This window comes from Nycticebus coucang, chromosome 8, assembly GCF_027406575.1.
Source record: "Nycticebus coucang isolate mNycCou1 chromosome 8, mNycCou1.pri, whole genome shotgun sequence".
NCBI classification, from domain to species: domain Eukaryota; kingdom Metazoa; phylum Chordata; class Mammalia; order Primates; family Lorisidae; genus Nycticebus; species Nycticebus coucang.
The window spans coordinates 76,809,437-76,824,125 of record NC_069787.1 but is presented as its reverse complement, the minus strand read 5'-3'; the positions used below and the strand labels follow the sequence as shown (position 1 = coordinate 76,824,125).

The 14,689-nt window shown below is 42.4% G+C and overlaps 1 pseudogene; it reads left to right on the top strand.

Annotated features, from left to right (window-relative positions):
- Positions 1-3,944: 3,944 nt before the first annotated feature.
- LOC128591368 (protein SET-like) overlaps positions 3,945-14,689 on the top strand; it is a 40,591-nt pseudogene continuing 29,846 nt past the window's right edge.

Here is a 14,689-nt window from a genome sequence, read left to right as displayed (position 1 = left end):
GACTCTGTCTCAAAAAAAAAAAAAAAAAGTAAACAAAAATAATTTCTGCAACTTTCACATCTCTCCCTCTAATTTAAAATATTTGTGGGCCTTTTGAGTATTATAATGCTGATAAGCATTGAATTTTTTTAATGATATTCTGTAAATGTTGATGTTCTGTAAAATTTTGATTCAGTCAAAAGGCCACACTTAAAGACCTAGAAGGCAACAGGTTTCCCATCCCTGACCTAGGCCCTTTAGGAAGCTGCCACTATTTTCCATTAAGACCACATGTGTGTGGGATCTCTACCTTGAGATGAGCTGAGATTAGATTCTAGAAAATGGTTCTGGAGAGGTGGGCTTTGGGGAAATTTTCTAGAAGCTTAGGTGCTTAGGTGTCTAGAAACAAAGAAAAAAATCCAAGTGTCCACTATAGGTCTTATTTCCTTTTGCATATAAAAATCTAGGTATGATATAGACATATGAAAATAATTTTCAATGTTATTAGAGGAGAAATTATCCATAGAAGATTGGAAGTAAAATCATCTTCCTCCAGCCTGTTGTTTAATAGTTTAGGAAACTAATGCTTAGTTGTGACTTTCTACTAGTTGGTAGGAGACTGGGTTACTATTCAGACTGTCTTATTCTCTGGTTGCCCTACTTTTCACTGCGTCATATTCAGTACTGAAATCCAGTTGGCACACACTGGTTTGGCTGCATAGGTTGTTAAGATGTTGAAATACTTATGAACCAGTTGGTACAATCCCACTGGCACAGACAATGCTCCATCCCTCACCCCACCTTCTGGGTGGTGTCACTTCAGCTCCTGCAGCTCTTTGGCAGCTCTTCTTAGGAGGGCTGCCTTTGGGTCTTCAGAGCTTCTCAGCCACAGGCACAGAAAACCAGAAGTGCTTGGCGATTTATATCCTTTCCCACTGCTGCCCTTAAACAGTGAGTAGGAGGTGCGAGATATGATGCCCTGGATGGGAGAACTCTCTAGAATAGCTTATACTCCAGAGCTCCCCCGAGGGATCAGGCTAACGCTAGCCTGTGTGGGACTTTGTCTGAAACAGCATCTGTGATGGAAGAAAGAAAGAAAGAAAGAAAGAAAGAAAGAAAGAAAGAAAGAAAGAAAGAAAGAAAGAAAGAAAGAAAGAAAGAAAGAAAGAAAGAAAGAAAGAAAGAAAGAAAGTTTTTTTAGGCAATTGAGGTGAAGCAGTGACAGTAGAAAAGAAACAAAAAAAAAGTTATATCGGGTTGTGATCATTGCACTCAAAGCAACCTATACTGGTTAACTTTAAGTATCAACTTGGCTGGAACATGGGTGCCCAGATTCTTGTTAAACATGAGGTGGGCCTGTGAGGGTGTTTCTGGATGAGATTGCCATTTGAATTAGTGGACTGAGTGAAGTAGATGGTCCTCCCCAGAGTGGGTGGGTATCCATCCTTCTGAAGGCACCATCCAATTGTTTGTTCTGGATAGAACGAAAAGATGGAGGAAGAAGGAATTTGCCCCTTTTGCTTCCTGCTTGCCTATTTGAGCTGGGACATTGGTCTTCTGCCCTCAAACTGGGACATTTATCATCCAGCAGTTCTCCTGGTTCTCAGGCCTCAAGTCTTGGGCTGAAGATACACCACCAGTTCTCCTGGGTCTTCAACTTGTAGAAGGGAGATAGATCACAGGACTTCTCAGCTTCCATAATGTCACAAGCCAGTTCCTTATAATAAATCTGCTTATGAATCTCTACACATTTATGTATCTTTATCCCCCTCTATATCTCTACTTATATATCCTATTAGTTCTGTTTCTCTGGAGAATACTAATCAGCATCTTTGCATCACTTCCTTCCTTCCTGTCATGCTTCATTCTTAATGGCTAACCCTGGGAACATTTCTTTAATAATCACTTCCACATGAATACTCACCAAGAGTCCACTTCTTGGGCACCTAAGCTTCTAGAAAATTTCCCCAAAGCCCACCTCTCCAGAACCACTTTGGCTTCTCCCATGGGATACCCCATATCCCCTCATGATCTAATAACTAAAGGATTAATACCTGGCCCAGCAAGTACCACCTAGAGCCTGTTCCTGGGATACAGCCACCATTTGTCCTGAATGGTCATGCCTGTGCCATAGAAATTCTTAAATATTTTTAATATCAATTCTGAACCTATGTAAGTGTTAAGGCTGTATAATTGCCTCAGTCTGTCTGTGCTGCTATAAAGGAATACTTGAGTCTGGGTAATTTATAAAGAAAAGGTATATCTATCTCTTTATTCTGTAGGCTGTCCCAGAGCATGGCACCAGGATCTGATTCTGTGAGGGCCTTGGGCTGCTTCTGCTCATGGCCGAAGATGAAGGGGAGCCAATGTGTGCAGAGATCACATGGTGAGAGAGGAAGCAAGAGAGGGTTTTGGGGGAGGTGCCATGCTCTTTTTTTTTTTTTTTGGAGTTTTTGGCTGGGGCTGGGTTTGAACCTGCCACCTCCAGCATATGGGGCCAGCACCCTACTCCTTAGAGCCACAGGTGCTGCCCTGCCATGCTCTTTTTAACAACTAGGTCTCCAGAGAACCAATAGAGCTAGAATTACCTCAAAGATTAAAGTGCCAAGCCCTTCCTGAGGGATCTGCCTCTATGACCCAAACACCTCCCATTAGGCTGCACCCCTAATACTGGAGATCAATTTTCAACACAAGGTCTGGGGCGACAAATATACAATCTATAGCAATAATATAGAAATTAACTAGAGTGTCTTCTCCGTTCACAAAATCTCCTAGCTTCTGGGAATACTCAAATATACAAGGGCAGGTCCTCCTTGGCCACATTTGAGATGCATGAGCCTATAATTCTGGCAATGGTTGATTGGACCAGGCAGCAATAGACGCCTCATCCAAGCTGAGTCAATCAGGATCTTTCCCCAGAAACTTTAGACTTGAACTGCAGAACACAACAGTTGGGACTTGTTGTGGCTGAGTTACCCTAATGACATCATCACCGTAAGGCAGTGATTTTCTGCTGGTGTGCCACTGCACACTGGTGTACCATGACAGGATCTTATGTGTACCACAAAAATTTTTAAAGGGGTGGTGCCTGTGGCTCAAAGGATTAGGGTGCCGACCCCGTATACCAGAGGTGCTGGGTTCAAACCCAGCCCCGGCCAAAAAAATAAATAAATAAAAACAAAAACTGAAACAAACAAAATTTTTTAAGGATCAGGGATTAAATTATTTTCAAAAGAAGTTCAAAGCACAGTAAGTATATTCTTTTTCTTACTTTTTTTTTTGATCAGCATAATTTAAGTGTGCCACAGAAGTTTAACTATAGGTTCAAATGTGCCGTGAGATAAAAAAAGTTGAAAAACACTGATCTAGGGGGAAGGTCCATGAACTCCTGGTCCTGTCCCCTTCAGGGTCTAGGTGTTTAACTCTTCTAGTAGCTTTGTAACAGATTCCATTTTTGCTTACATTTGCTAGAGTTGCTTTGTGCACCTTGTAACCAGAAGAACTTTAGCTAATATCCTACATTAACATCTGGAATAAGCCTCTACTTATCTGTTTTGTTCACAGCCTCCAGCACCTAGCACAGTGCCTGGAGTGGATTAGGCACCCAATAAATATTTGCTGCCTCAGTAAATAGCTCTCTGTAGGAAACAGAAGAGTGCCTGCCACATATATACAGAGTGTTCATAAAATTTAAAGATTTCAATGGCACACAAACTTTATGGACACTCTGTATAATCCACATACATATATATGCTTGAAAATGGGGAAATTAAAGCAATAGATTGATTGAGTCGAGAATGTCTTCTTTTTGGCAATGAACAAAACAACTGACCTGTAGTTTTTGAAAGTGTTAAGGTTGTGAAAGATTTTAAAAAGGTGGGAGGACAGCTGAGGAATTGTTGCAGATTAAAGGAGGCTAAAGTTTGTGATGATGGATTGGATCATGAATGGGGAGAGTGGGGGCAATGACTGTAATGGATGAAACTGGGCAATTTGAGCATCGGGGTACGTTAGATATTAGTATTATGTAACATTATGATAATATTACATTTCTGGAATTTGGTTATTGTACTGTGGTCATTGAAGGGAATGTCCTTGTTCTTGGGAACTATCCACTTAAGTATTTAGGGGTAAAGCTTCATGATGTCTGCAATCTACCCTCAAATACTTTTTCAAATTATGACTGCCAATAATAATAATCAATGTATATTCTGTGTATACAGGAGTTGTTGGGAAACTATCCAGCCATGCAGTATAAAAAACACAGACGATGTGGCTGGATACTTTCCAGACAGCCCTCCTATATGGAAAGAGAAAGAGAGAGAAAGCAGATGAGCAAAATGATAATAATTGGTACACATAGATGAAAAGCCTATAGCAATTCTCTGTACTATTCTTTCAATTATTATGTAAGTGAAATCATTTCCAATAAAAGTTGAAAATGAAAAACTAAAAGACCATCTTTTGAGAGGGCTCTTACTAAAATTACTGATAGTTGCACGACTCAGTAATTTTACTAAAAATAATTGAATTGTGCACTTAAAATGGTGAAATTTATGGTATGTAAATGATAGAAATACAGGATAATGATTTTTGTAACCCTTCCGCCTTGGCAGAGGAATAGTTACTTTTTGTTGTTGTTGTTGTTGTTAAGATTGCCTTCCTTCCTCTCTCTTTCTTCCACTACTCCCTCATTCTCCCAAAGATTAGTCCCACTGACTGGCATCCTGTCGCCTGCCTCACTAACAAGAAAAATGGCCTCTGATTTTGCGTAGGCAGAGCTCCACCTCCAGGGTGCAGTCTTAGCCCTTCTCCGGCACAACCCTGGATACTGCATTCCTGCTGCGGGACACCAATCCCAACATGACCGACAGCCTGCTAATCCACCCTAACGTCCTTCACCTCATCTTCTCTATTGCAGTAATCTGGTTTTAGCACTCCCCTATCTCAATACTTTAAATAGCTTTGCATTTTTTATCTGTGAGTGCTCAACTGCAAAAAACTTACCTATGGTGTTTTTAAGCAAAAAGGAATTTGATGTAGAGAATTAGGTGCTTACAAAACTGTTGGGAGGGTAGGGGGTGAGTAGATTCTAAGTTGGGCCCCTGGGAATGACTCTCAGAACATGACAGAAATGGACTGCCAGGGGAGCTGCTATCTCCATCACAAATGGGAAACAAGGAGCCAGGACCGTAAGGGTGTGCTCCAAGGCACACGATGAGGGAGTGTTACCACTCTGCTTGTTGGCTCTGGAGTAATGCTTTGTCTCCTGGACCTGCAATGAGCAAAATACATACATTCGTACATACATACTTACATACACATACCTACATAAAATGCAAAAGGACCCATGCCCTCTTAGAACATTGAACCTCTGGGGGCGGCGTCTGTGTCTCAGTGAGTAGGGCCCTGTCCCCATATACTGGGGTGGCAGGTTCAAACCCGGCCCCGGCCAAACTGCAACAAAAAATAGGCGGTGTTGTGGCGGGCACCTGTAGTCCCAGCTACTCAGGAGGCTGAGACGAGAGAATCGCCTAAGCCCAAGAGCTGGAGGTTGCTGTGAGCTGTGACGCCATAGCACTCTACCTGAGGCGACAAAGTGAGACTCTGTCTCTAAAAAAAAAAAAAACATTAAACCTCTGGACACAGAGCATTTTGAAACTATGCCGCTGACTGTGCTCACCAGTAGAAACTTCAGAAACCATTCAGTGTGGCCTCACCCCATCTCCATCTTCCAGATTTCATAGCAGTGAATCTGACTGTATCTAGCACCCTCATTGCAAGGGTGTCTGGAATGCGGTTTTAGCTTTCCAGATGCTGCAGTCATGTGGAAGGGTGATTGGATGAACCCTAAACTGACACACTGTTGGCTCTAGTACACAATTCTTCACATGTGGGAAGCCTTCTTCACAAACCAAAAGGCTTTTCACCTTCTGGTCTCCGTCACCCTGTGGCCTTATCTTTTGCCATGCTCCCTTTGCTCTCTTCACCCTCTGCCTTTCAGTCTTTTCACACATTCCTTCCTCCTACCACAGGGCCTTTGCACACGCTTTTTTTCTTCCCAAAATATTCTTTACTCCCACCTACTCTTTTTGACCTAGATTATTCCTATATCGCTTTTGACTTTCAACTCAAGTATACTTCATTCTGGAAACCTGTGCAGCCTCTCCACCTCCTCGTCAGGCACCCCTATAGGTGCTGATATGGGATCTCAGCACCTATAGATTTCTTTTGTTGCTACAACTGCAATGTTACAATTGTTTGGTTGATCCTTTCAATAATAATGGGTTCCTCCACTTGGGTGTAGGCTCCTTGAAGTCAGGGACATTGTCTGATACTATTCTCTATATTTTGGAAGTATAGAGAAGAAACTCAACTCCCTTTGGGGAGAAGGACTGGAGGTCAGGAAGGAGGAAGGCTGTTCTGTTTCATTTTCTACATTTCTGAACTCTTCCCTTTTTTTACCATGTATATACATATTTTTACTTTAATCTTAAAATGTGTAATAGAATTTAAGGGGTGGTTAGGTATTTTCCTGGAGTGTTTTGATTTCAGGGTCAGAATTAGAAATTAGAGTTTCAAACATCTATTAATTTCCAGTTTGTTTATTAAAATTGCCTAAGAGGAGCCTACACTAGCTACAGTTTTCATGAGAATCCTTTTTAGTCGATGGGAAGCTTTTCTAGGTGCAAGATACTTCAAAAAGAAGGCATCCCAATTAGAGGAAAATAAATGGTGAAGGATGCTTCCTCTGGCCTCACTCAAGAGACTCAAAATTCTACTAGCATAATGACAAAACAAACCTTTCACAATTAAGTGCCAATGTTATTTTTCCTCTTTATTATATTTTCTAATTATTCTGTAATAAATGGACTAAAAACATAAAAGTTAAAAACAAGAAGATAATTTAATTACACCTATTCTAACACTTTTCTCTATGGAAGCCTTTGAAAAGCAAAGCACATAGATACTTGTGCAAGAAGGATGGCTCGGGAAGACAGCAATGCAACTACATAATTAACTTAATCTTGCAAGTGGAGGCATGTGCTTCACTGCATTCTGGTGCTACCAGTCATATTAAATCATAATTCCAAGGAACAGCAGGGAAAGACTTAGGACTTGCCCTCAGTAACAGAATAGAAATTTGGGTACTTCCTTTCATGAAATGGAATTATGAGCGTCAATGCATCCATCTAGTCAAAGATGAGCAGCTTTGGTTAGAGGCAGCAAAATGAAAGTATCTGAAAACACCCCCAGCATACCTAGGGCTGTACTCTGAAGTGGAATGGGATGTGGGATTTAAAAATTCTAAGTCTATTCTAGAACTAAGATTTTCGTTCAACCTTGAACTTGGGAGAAAACCTTGGTGTCATTATTCTAGTCTAAACTCTATCCCAGTTCAGACATTTCTTACATAACACCCTACCCAAATACCTATCTCGTATCAGTGTAAATGCTTGAAGAATAAAGAAGACAAGTTAAGTAATTAGATGTTAACAATTAACACTTATACCCTTTAACAAGTTAATGGTAAGGTATCACTAAAAATTAGAATCTAGAGGACCACCTGGGAGTATTTGATTGAGAAGAAGGGCCTCCAAGAATCCAGTGAAATTATGTCTTCGTTTTCTTTCCCAGTTGATTGAATTTCATCCCAGAGAAATAGAGTATATGGTCTCTAGAGGAAAAACAAATTTACATTCTTTGCTTTTGTTTATAATTTTTCTTCATCAAGGCTTCTGCTCAATTAGCCTATCTCATGGTTTATCTTGGTTTCCTAAATGTAAAACATTTAATATACTAATTAGAGTTAAACAGCTTCAAGGTTTAAAAAAACAACAACACTTAGGCTCTGTGTGGTGGCTCATGCCTGTAATCCTAGCACTTTAGCAGATTGAAGCAGGAGGATCGCTTGAGGCCAGGAGTTTGAGGCTGCCGTGAGCTGGGCTGATGGCACAGCACTTTAGCCTGGGCAACAGTGATCTATGATGATGCCATAGCACTCTAGCCCCACTGGCCTGGTGACTAAGGAAGATTCCATCCCAAAACAAAACAAACGTAGGAGGTCTTTGAAATACAACTCAAGTTGGTTAATATAGTTCCATGCTTTGTGAAGTAAACCATTTGGGTACCATCTTTGATTTTCCCAATTCCCTATTCTGTCTTATTCTATTTTTGTCTTTTTTTTCCTTAATAACTCCGTACTCCCATTGCCCCTTTAGTCTCTTAAGTTAAGAATTGTAGCAATTGCAGTTTAGGGATTTTGCTAAATCTTGCTTCATTTTGCTAAATGAAGAGAAGATAACTGTGCTCAAGATAAAGTCTTTTAAAAATTTATTTATTTTTTCTTTAGAGACAAGGTCCCACTCCATTGCCTGGAAGATGCAGTCTTTTTAAAACTGCTAAAATGAACTAGTCCTATAAATAAGGAGAAATAAATTTGGGGATAGGATAATGAACCAATCATACTTGCTGTTGCTACAACTCTTCCTAAGCATCCTGAAACAAAGCCAAGTTTCACTTCCAGTCATCATCCCAGAGAATTAGGCCAGAAAAAGAGTGTTCTCAGGAACCAAACAACTGGTTTTGCTGGTGGCAACTTCTGTTGAATCATCAGTAAAATTTAAACAACATGTAGAAACAATATTGCAAGAGTCAAAACAAGTAGAAACCCAGGGGGAAAAAGGGGGGTTGGTTGTAGTTATTGTAAAGTAATTTTTTTTTTTTTTGAGACAGAATTTCAGTTCATCACCCTCGGTAGAGTGCTGTGGCATCACAGCTCACATAACCTCAAACTGTTGGGCTCAAATGATTCTCTCGCCTCACCCTCCTGAGTAGCTGGGACTACAGGTGCCTCCCCCAACACTGGCTATTTTTAGAGACAGGGTCTCATTCTTGCTCAGGCTTGGTCTCCAACTCCTGAGCTCAAGCCATCCGCATGCTTTGGCTTCCCAGAGTGCTAGGATGACAGGCGTAAACCACCGCACCAACCTGATTGTAAGGTAATTTGAAAGTGTACGCAAACAGAATAAATCTTTTAAAGGATTTGCAGGTGTTGCAGTTTAGTCAGTTTGGGAAGACAGAAGTTGAGGAATGAAGCACACATACCCAAAGAAAATGCTTTTGTGTGCGAAGTAGAAGAAAATGGACTTGAATCCATAAGCAATGAGAAAGATTTTCATTTTCTGCTGTTTGAGAAAGATTTGTGACCAGGGTGTCGCATGAACTTAGTAAAGTCTGTGAAAAACACTTACATGTCTGAGGGTGTGACTGTTAATGAGAAAGAGGCCTTTTCTTCAGGCCTCCAAAGCATTACCTCATTTTGCCCAAGGGTGGCTTCTGAATACGGGAGCACACCCACTCACACTGCTGTTTATTAACTTTAGAGGACCTGTGAAAACCAAGTCCTCACCCTGAATATGGAAAAGCTGAAGATTTGTTTAGGTCTGTGGATTCCATCCTTACAATAGCAAAATGTGGCACCATTTATGGAAGCCCCCGATGTGCCAGGCGTGCTGCTAGGCCATTTTACTCACTGCATCACAAGATCTCCTGGACAATTCGGTGAAGCAGCTATTATTCCCACCCTCTTTTTTTTTTATGCACAGAAAGTGAGTCTCTTGTCAAGACCACATCAGGTGTGCAAAGCAAATTAGAACATAGTTCTATCTGACCCCAAAGCCTAAGCTCTTCACTGCTAGATGTCTGGAAAAAATGAAGAGTTGCAGGAAACTGTCCACAGACTGTGCCTTCACTTCCTTACTACTTAGTACTATTTCCTTGCTAAGTGTGACAGCTTTATGTGTCAACTAGACTGGGCTGGAGGATGCCCAGATAGCTGAGCCTTAGTTCTGGGGGTGTGTTGGTGAGTCCGCATCTAGAAGAGATTAGCATTTGAATGACACTGAATAAAGAAGATTCCCCCTTCACCAGTGTGTGCAGGTATCATCTAATCTGTTGAGGGCCTGAATAGGACCAAAGGCAGAGGAAGAACAAACGCTTTCTCTTCTTGAACCTGTATATCCATCTTTTCCTGCACTCAGAACTCTGAGCCTGATTCTCAGGCCTTCAGCTTTCCTGGTCTCCGACTTGCAGATGGCAGATTGTAGGACTTCTTGGCTTCCATAATTCCATGAGCCAATCCTGAATTTTTTTGTTTGTTTGTTTTTGAGACAGAGTCTCACTATGTCGTCCTTGGTAGAGTGCCGTGGCATCACATCTCACAGCAACCTCCAACTCTTGGGCTTAAGCAATTCTCTTGCCTCAGCCTCCCAAGTAGCTGGGACTACAGGTGCCCGCCACAGCACCTGGCTATTTTTGTTGTTGTCATTGTAGTTGTCATTGTTGTTTTTAGCAAGCCCAGGCCAGGTTCCAACCCACCAGTCCTGGTGTGTGTGGCCGGCGCCCTAACCACTGAGCACTACAGGCGCTAAGCCCAATTCTGATAATATTAATAAATACCCTCGTATGTATTTGTATAAATGTGTGTGTGTGTACACAGCAGAACCTTGAATAATGTTGTTAGTTTAAGATTGTTTTATTGTAAGATTGATGAGAAAAAAAATTGATTCCTCTATCCATTTCCTACATGGGTTTTCTCTGATTATTCCTATTTCCTCCCACATCCCAAATATATACATATCAGGTTAATTGGCATGTCTAAATTGTTCCAGTCTGAGTGGGTGTGGGCATGAGTGTGAATGTGCCCTGCTGTGGGACAGCCTCATGTTCAGGGTGGTTCTCGCCTTGTGCACTGAGCTGCTGGGGTAGCTGTGGCCACCTTGATCCTGAACTAGAATAATCAGGTAAATAATTATTTTTATTACTTTTTTTTTCTTTCTTTCTTTTTTTTTTTTTTTTTTTTTTTTGCAGTTTTTGGCTGGGGCTGGGTTTGAACCCGCCACCTCCAGCATATGGGGCTGGCGCCCTATTCCTTTGAGCCACAGGCGCCACCCTTTCTTTCTTTTCTTTTCTTTTCTCTTCCTCTCTCTTCCCCTCCCTCCTTCCCTTTCTTCCTTCTTTCTTTCCTTCCTTCCTTCCTTCCTTCCTTCCTTCCTTCCTTCCTTCCTTTCAGAGCCTCAAGCTGTCGCCCTAGGTAGAGTGCAATGGCATCACAGCTCACAGCAACCTCCAACTCCTGGGCGCAAGCGATTCTCCTGCCTCTGCCTCCAAAGTAGCTGGGACTACAGGTGCCCACCACAATGCCTGGCTATTTCTTGGTTGCAGCTGTCATTGTTGTTTGGCGGGCCCCGGGCTGGATCCGAACCCGCCAGCTCAGGTGTATGTGGCTGGTGCCTTAGCTGCTTGAGCCACAGGCACCGAGCCTTTCTCAAATGTACATACAGCTCACATTGATGTCAATTTTAATATTAGAAGTGTCCTGGGCCATTATTTGGTGATGCTTTTGTGACTAATAATATGCTGTAGGAAGTGAACCTTTCTTTGTATCAATGAGCCTATTGTTTTTTGTTGTTTTTTGAGACAGAGTTTTTATGTCGCCCTCGGTAGAGTGCTGTGGCATCACAGCTCACAGCAATCTCAAACTCTTGGGCTCAAGCGATTCTCTTGCCTCAGCCTCCCAAGTAGCTGAGACTATAGGCACCTGCCACAAAGCCCAGCTATGTTCTTGTTGCAGTTTTCATTGTTGTTTAGCAGGCCAGGCCAGGTCGAACCTGCCTGCCTCGGTGTATGTAGCTGGTGCCCTAACCGCTGAGCTACAGGCACCAAGCCCAATTAGCCTATTGTAAAAATTCTTTTTGTTATACATTGTTTTGTCTAAAGTTACAGTTTCCAAAAACCTATCAGTAACATTAAGGAAGGCCTTTGTGTGTGTGAGAGAGTATATGTATGTATGTACATAAATGTGTGGATCCTACTCGTTATATTTCTCTACGGAACCTTGACAAATACACTAAATGTGATTCCCAGACCATCAGCAGCTGCATCTCCTGGAAGCTTCTTAGACACGCAGAAACTCAGGCTCCACCCTAGACTTACTGAACCAGAAATCTACTCTCTCAAACTTGAGTAGCACTGATCACATTGCTCACTGTTACATTTATTACAGGCCTCTAATAAAGTGCTAATTATCCTACACAGATAGCAACTCTTGAGAAATAGTTCCTTCATTAAATCTTTGACTTTCAGAGGAAGGATTATTTCTATCCACCTCTTGCCAGACCAGAAATCTACATCAAAAAAGTAGGGGGAAAAGCAAGGAAGCATTTTTAAAGGTTTTGCTGATAAGGCTGCAGACAGCTGGCCTTGCTGACACCTGGCTAGTACAAGGTAGTGCTAAATATTAACACTTAAGAAGATTAGCACAGATTGCAGGAGGATTCTAATTGGGTTAAAGGTCACTTGCTCACAAATCTCTTCAGCTCAAGGGAGCCTCAAGCAGTCCTGGGAGGAGGCACATCATAGTGGACGTGGCAAGACAGGGGGCCAAGAAGAAGGAACCATTGCAGTGATCTCCTGTGGGTGTGAATTCTGTTTTTCTCCAGTTTAGGTGGTGACCAGTTATGGAGAGTCTTCGGGAGAGGAAGGTGGACGAATGGGGGAAGGGCTTCCTGAGGATCCAGATGTTCAGGTAGAACAAGAGGTTACTAGGTAGAGGAAATTATTCAATAAGAGATAAGAAGAGAAACAGTAGATTTATTTATTTACTTATTTATTTTTTGAGACAGAGTCTTACTTTTTCACCCTCGATGGAGAGCTGTGGCATCATAGCTCACAGCAGCCTCAAACTGTTTAAAGGGCCTTGGTGTGATAGCTCACAGCAACCTCAAACTCTTGGCCTTAAGTAACCCTCTTGCGTTAGCCTCCCAAGTACCTGGAACTACTGGTGCCCCTGCATGATGCCTGGCTATGTTTTAGAGACAGGGTCTCACTCTTGCTCAGGCTGGTTTTGAACTCATGAGCTCAAGTGATCCACCTGCCAAAGTGCTAGGATTACAGGCATGAGCCACCTCTCCCGGCTTTAGAAACAGCAGATTTAAAATAGAGCCAAGAGGGGCGGCGCCTGTGGCTCAGTCAGTAAGGCGCCGGCCCCATATACGGAGGGTGACGGGTTCAAACCCCGCCCCGGCCAAACTGCAACCAAAAATAGCCGGGCATTGTGGCGAGTGCCTGTAGTCCCAGCTACTCGGGAGGCTGAGGTAAGAGAATCACTTAAGCCCAGGAGTTGGAGGTTGCTGTGAGCTGTGTGAGGCCACGGCATTCTACCGAGGGCCATAAAGTGAGACCCTGTCTCTAAAAAAAAAATAAATAAATAAAATAGAGCCAAGAAACTGGGAAAGAGATGAAAAGAAGTTAAGATGGAGGGGAAAAAAGAAGAAATTCTGCACTCCTATAACCATACAATAATATCTATTATTTTTCCCATGAAGATTGCTTTTAAAAAAAAATTAAAATATTATTGGGTGGAGCATGGTGGCTTATGTCTGTAATCCCCAGGATCTTGGGAGGCTGAGGTGGCAGGATTGCTTGAGCCCAGGAATTTGAGGTTATATTAAGCTACGATAGTGCTACTGCACTTTAGCCTGGTCAACAGAGTGAGATCTTGTCTCCACACATACATACATACATACGTATATATTACTGACTCCAACCTCTAATTTCTTGGAAGTCTAAGCATTCCCAAAGCTTTCTTCAGGTTGCCAGGAGCTTATGTTCTTATGGTTCCATCAGGTTTACAGTTTGCATGCCTTTCTAATGCTTGAGTCCCTCTTACGAAACCCCATGCTGCAAAGGTGCCAGGCACAATACACAATTTAATGCACAGAGTGATCCTGTCCGGGAAGAATTATATCCTACTTATTTTACTGATAAGGAAGGAAATGGTAGCTCAGAGTAGTTAAGAAATTAAGGCTAGGCAATACAGCTATTAAGGCGAGGAGACTGGATTTGAATTCCAGCAGGCCTGATGTAGTGGTAGTCTGTTACGCGGGGGCCCCCAATGACCCATGCCTCCGGTGTTCCTGCCCTGTGTCCTTCCTTCCCCTTGAATCTGGGCTGGGCCAGTGACTTGCTTTAGCTGAGGGAATGCCGTTGAAGTTCCAGACCTAAGCTCTAGGAAGCCCTGAGCTGCCTTGCAAGACACGGTACCACCAGGGAGACCATGTTTGGAGAGGGAAGGGCTCAGAGACCACACAGGGCAGACCCAGGCACCCACCTGACAGTGTAAACGAAGCTCCCAGTTACATGACTTCAATTTAAGGGTTCTTATCCATCCCCAGTCTTTCCAATCTTCCTAGCTAAGGCCTCAGACATGTGAATATTAGACTCCAGCAGTATTCACGTGGAGTGGAGGTGACCGAGTTGTGCCCTGTTCAAATTCCTGACCTGTAGAATTTTGAGGAATAATAAAATGGTTGTAGTTTTAAGCCCCTGAGTTTTGGATAGTTTACTATACATATTGCGATAGGTAAGAAAAACACACATGGCTGTCCCGTGGCTGAGAAGAAAGAGAATGAGGAACTTCTAAAATCCCCGAAAAAGGGGAAAGGTAGGAGAATGGAGCTAAGGGTGAGTTAAGCAGGATTGTGTGGGAGGACTTCAGGGTGGAGAGAGGAGAAGGACAAGGACATATGATCATGCAGCCGTCTAAGTAAGGGAAACAAGAAGTAACAGAGTTTTTCACCTTAGGTCAAATACCTTTACCAGGCAGCGCTTCTGGCTAGGTGCAAATCCTCACAATAGAATTAATGGA